The following is a 6000-nucleotide window of genomic DNA, read 5'->3' as shown; positions in this document are numbered from 1 at the left end:
AAATTTGGCAACAAATAATACATTCACGTGCCTCGCTTTAAAATGTACCCTCTCTCCTGCCATCACAAATCAAGAAAGTAACCTAGAATTTAGTGTTCTGGAACTCTTGTAATGTTCTACTTATTATTATGACACGCTAAAATATTTGTTATATTATGCACAGGTGCAGTGTCATCACATGGTTTAGTTTGGACCAATATAGACCCCTCAACACAGAGCGAAAACATTGTAGCAACATGCAACGTATCACAGCTGACTCTGATAGGCTAATGGACAAATGACATAAGCCTAAATTCAAGTTTACTGGGTCTGCCCCAGATATTACAACATAAATTAATGTGTAGGCTATTTAGAAGTGTGTATTTATGGAATCAATAAAAATGACACCACCTACAATAGGTACAGGAATTAAATATCTTTGGGGGTTCAATGCAGAAAATAGCACAATGAATAACTGTGATGTTATGCAGTCAGGGCGAGCCTTGGGTTGTGCGCTAAGGTGTCAAGAGATTTCAAGCACCGATTGAAAATGACTAGGCCCTTAAAACATATGGGACCAACAAGAAAATGTCTGTAAAGTAGCTAGCTGTCACGACTCCTACCGAAGGTGGCTCCTCTCCCTGTCTGGGTGGCGCTCGGCGGTCGTCGTCACCGGCCTACTAGCTGCCACAGATCCCTTTTTCCTTTTCTGTTTGTTTTGTCTAATCAGTATCACCTGTTTCTTGTTTAGTGTGTTAGTTGAGCTATTTAAGCCGGTAGGCCCGCCTGCTCTTTGTGCGGGCTTAACTTATTTTCCCATTGTGTTTCTGTGTGGGATTCTCCTGTTATTTTGGGCATTGTATTTTGTGCGCGGCACGCTTGTTCATTGTGCGTAAAAAAGCGCCTACCTGTTCGTTCTGTCTCCTGCGCCTGACTCCGCACCCACTACGCCCAGACTGTTACACTAGCCTACATTTGTTACAAATTTAGGCATATATGCCAAGGTTAGGCTAGCCTATCAATTAAGACCAATTATTAGACTAAATTATAACTGGTTTAGCCCATTATTATTCCGTTAAAACAATGGCTGTCTGTAAAACTAATATTTTGCAAAATAGTCTAAAGTTTCAACATATAATTTAGGCTACTGAAGCAGGTATAGGCCTACACACTGACTGCACCAAATCTTCCCGATTGTGCTGGGAATATTGCAACAATTAGGCTAATTCACTTGAAGGTTTCAGTGCAAATGCGATACTGCCCACACAACATTATTTTCATTGTTAGGAAAACAAGTGTAATAGCCAATTGTTACACATTGGTTAAATAAAATGTGCCTGGATCATGTTGAGGAAAACAAGATCCCAAAACCTCTGCCGTCATTCCATTACCCTTCTTAAAAAGTTGAAGAACTACAGACAGCAACACTGTAAAGGGGTTGTGGTGAATTTGGCAGTAACTACAGGCAACAACACTGTAAAGGGGTTGCGGTGAATTTGGCAGTAACTACAGGCAACAACACTGTAAAGGGGTTGTGGTGAATTTGGCAGTAACTACAGGCAACAACACTGTAAAGGGGTTGCGGTGAATTTGGCAGTAACTACAGGCAACAACACTGTAAAGGGGCTGTGGTGAATTTGGCAGTAACTACAGGCAACAACACTGTAAAGGGGTTGTGGTGAATTTGGCAGTAACTACAGGCAACAACACTGTAAAGGGGCTGTGGTGAATTTGGCAGTAACTACAGGCAGCAACACTGTAAAGGGGTTGTGGTGAATTTGGCAGTAACTACAGGCAACAACACTGTAAAGGGGTTGTGGTGAATTTGGCAGTAACTACAGGCAGCAACACTGTAAAGGGGTTGCGGTGAATTTGGCAGTAACTACAGGCAGCAACACTGTAAAGGGGTTGTGGTGAATTTGACATTAACTACAGGCAACAACACTGTAAAGGGGTTGTGGTGAATTTGGCAGTAACTACAGGCAGCAACACTAAAGGGGTTGTGGTGAATTTGGCAGTAACTACAGGCAGCAACGCTGTAAAGGGGTTGTGGTGAATTTGGCAGTAACTACAGGCAGCAACACTGTAAAGGGACTGTGGGGAATTTGGCAGTAACTACAGGCAGCAACACTGTAAAGGGGTTGCGGTGAATTTGGCAGTAACTACAGGCAACAACACTGTAAAGGGGCTGTGGTGAATTTGGCAGTAACTACAGGCAGCAACACTGTAAAGGGGTTGTGGTGAATTTGGCAGTAACTACAGGCAGCAACACTGTAAAGGTGTTGTGGTGAATTTGGCAGTAACTACAGGCAACAACACTGTAAAGGGGCTGTGGTGAATTTGGCAGTAACTACAGGCAGCAACACTGTAAAGGGGTTGTGGTGAATTTGGCAGTAACTACAGGCAACAACACTGTAAAGGGGTTGTGGTGAATTTGGCAGTAACTACAGGCAGCAACACTGTAAAGGGGTTGCGGTGAATTTGGCAGTAACTACAGGCAGCAACACTGTAAAGGGGTTGTGGTGAATTTGACATTAACTACAGGCAACAACACTGTAAAGGGGTTGTGGTGAATTTGGCAGTAACTACAGGCAGCAACACTAAAGGGGTTGTGGTGAATTTGGCAGTAACTACAGGCAGCAACGCTGTAAAGGGGTTGTGGTGAATTTGGCAGTAACTACAGGCAGCAACACTGTAAAGGGACTGTGGGGAATTTGGCAGTAACTACAGGCAGCAACACTGTAAAGGGGTTGCGGTGAATTTGGCAGTAACTACAGGCAGCAACACTGTAAAGGGGTTGTGGTGAATTTGACATTAACTACAGGCAGCAACACTGTAAAGGTGTTGTGGTGAATTTGGCAGTAACTACAGGCAGCAACACTGTAAAGGGGCTGTGGTGAATTTGGCAGTAACTACAGGCAGCAACACTGTAAAGGGGTTGCGGTGAATTTGGCAGTAACTACAGGCAGCAACACTGTAAAGGGGTTGTGGTGAATTTGACAGTAACTACAGGCAACAACACTGTAAAGGGGCTGTGGTGAATTTGGCAGTAACTACAGCCAGCAACACTGTAAAGGGGTTGTGGTGAATTTGGCAGTAACTACAGGCAGCAACACTGTAAAGGGGTTGTGGTGAATTTGGCAGTAACTACAGGCAGCAACACTAAAGGGGTTGTGGTGAATTTGGCAGTAACTACAGGCAGCAACACTGTAAAGGGGTTGTGGTGAATTTGACATTAACTACAGGCAGCAACACTGTAAAGGTGTTGTGGTGAATTTGGCAGTAACTACAGGCAGCAACACTGTAAAGGGGCTGTGGTGAATTTGGCAGTAACTACAGGCAGCAACACTGTAAAGGGGTTGTGGTGAATTTGGCAGTAACTACAGGCAGCAACACTGTAAAGGGGTTGTGGTGAATTTGGCAGTAACTACAGGCAGCAACACTGTAAAGGGGTTGTGGTGAATTCGGCAGTAACTACAGGCAACAACACTGTAAAGGGGCTGTGGTGAATATGGCAGTAACTACAGGCAACAACACTGTAAAGGGGCTGTGGTGAATTTGGCAGTAACTACAGGCAGCAACACTGTAAAGGGGCTGTGGTGAATTTGGCAGTAACTACAGGCAGCAACACTGTAAAGGGGTTGTGGTGAATTTGACAGTAACTACAGGCAACAACACTGTAAAGGGGCTGTGGTGAATTTGGCAGTAACTACAGGCAGCAACACTGTAAAGGGGTTGTGGTGAATTTGACAGTAACTACAGGCAACAACACTGTAAAGGGGCTGTGGTGAATTTGGCAGTAACTACAGGCAACAACACTGTAAAGGGGCTGTGGTGAATTTGACAGTAACTACAGGCAACAACACTGTAAAGGGGCTGTGGTGAATTTGGCAGTAACTACAGGCAACAACACTGTAAAGGGGTTGTGGTGAATTTGGCAGTAACTACAGGCAACAACACTGTAAAGGGGCTGTGGTGAATTTGGCAGTAACTACAGGCAGCAACACTGTAAAGGGGTTGTGGTGAATTTGGCAGTAACTACATGCAGCAACACTGTAAAGGGGCTGTGGTGAATTTGGCAGTAACTACATGCAGCAAAGTGGCAAGTAGCTTAAGTTACTGTATTTCAAATTGCAGTACACCTGCTGAAATCTAAATGCAGTATCAAAGCGAGTACTGTGTAATGACACACAGTACAATACCGTAGAATTGGCTGTATGATACTTGTTTAAAAAAGTACATGCTACCGCTATCTTAATTAATTAATTAATGGATGGCTGGCTGGATGGATGAAATTCATGGAGGGGATTTGGGGTTTCTAAGTCACAGCCTTTTACTGTAATTACATGGAATTGGTGCAAGCAGGTCATCTGGTAGATAATGTGTTTACACATTACAGCATATATATGAATATTTGGTGTTTCACTTCCAAGAGGCCTTAACAAAGGCTTCCAAACTGGCAGCGACTACAGGTCAAAACAGACCAAAAAAACATGGCAAAATGCTCAATCATTAAAGGTTTAAGGCTTGCTGCTACTCCAATCTGTCCCCTATACATTTTTAAATGATGGGGCACTACTACCATATACGGGTGAAATTGGTAGGCCTTAAGCACTCTCACCAACAGGTGCAAAAAAATGATAGCCTTTTACAAGGCATGCATCAAAATATATTAATGAGTCAACCTACCAAGCCCCCATTGGAGGGCCAAGGGTTGTTGGCACTCCAAAAATACTGTCCATTCTGTGTGTTGGAATTACAGTAGCCTTCGAAATACAGTAATTATTTCCCAGCCTACAATTTTTTCACACAATGCACCATCATTTACAGTATGATGCAGTAAAACGTTTCACAGTATTCTTCTGTTGATTATACCCCAAATGACCTATAAGTATAATAACAGCATAATAATGCATCACTAAAGTAAAAAAAAATGTCTCACATCATGAAGAGGTATATTTACTTTTAGAAGGATATATTGTTTTCGTTTCAATTAATAGATATGCAGGTGTTCGAGAAAATAGTGACAAATTAATATGGAAAAAATATAATTTCATTGGAAGGATGGATGGAGGGATGGAGACCAATTTGGCCAGTATTAAAGGCTAATACAATACGTTAAAAAAAAGGCAAAATGTGGCTGATGTAGCAGACAGTGTCCCTCTACAGTATATGCATTCCCAATGCGCATTCACAAATCTGATGTTGCAAGTGTGAAGCGCCTCAGATACAGTATATGCCTCTAGATCCGGAATAAGTCACCTAAAAAAGCGGATGTAGACCACGGGGACACTGGCCCAACAGGAATGATTGTGTTCGTCATAATTTAGCAGCCAAGACGAGTGGGCCACTGGGCCGCTTAGAGCGTCTGAGCCTGGGAGCTATTGTGGCATTGTCATTCCCACGCTAATTCTGATCAAGGGGACGCGTGACCAGATGGTAAGGGAGAGAGGGCGTGAAAGGGCGCAAGCGCCTCTTCACAAGTTGGCCTTTTAATTCGGTCTCTCTGATAGTTTCTCCCCCTTGCTGCCTCAACGATTTTGCCGGATTTATTGATTTTTGGACGTTCTGTGCCACCCCCCATAACAAGATGGAACTTTCTAGAAGTTCCCATTATAGAGCCTCCACAAAAATGTCACAACTCGAAATTGACACTCCAAAATTGAATAGACTAAGTGTAGGTTAGGATAAGTTATTGGATCAATTCGGTAGACGTATATAAAAATGTGACCCACTAAAATCGAATTGCCTTGTTAGGCTATATAATCCTGTGAATGTAGCAAGTTTTTCTTTTGGTGAGACGTTGCTGCTCTCTGGAAGAGAACGCATGCTCCGCGACTGCGGGGTCTTTATGTGTGACCCTCTAAAGGACGTTTCCTAGTGATAATCGACAGGCGGCTGACTGTGGGTCGCGTGGCCAGATGTCCCATTGCGCTTTGTATGGTTATTATCCTCCCCAAAAGTCGCCCAAGTTTTCTGGAGTTTCAAAAGAAACCCCACCACTCACTGTATTCATCAGCC

This window comes from Salmo trutta, chromosome 26 (assembly GCF_901001165.1).
Source record: "Salmo trutta chromosome 26, fSalTru1.1, whole genome shotgun sequence".
Lineage (NCBI taxonomy): Eukaryota > Metazoa > Chordata > Actinopteri > Salmoniformes > Salmonidae > Salmo > Salmo trutta.
Note: the sequence above shows the minus strand (reverse complement) of the source record.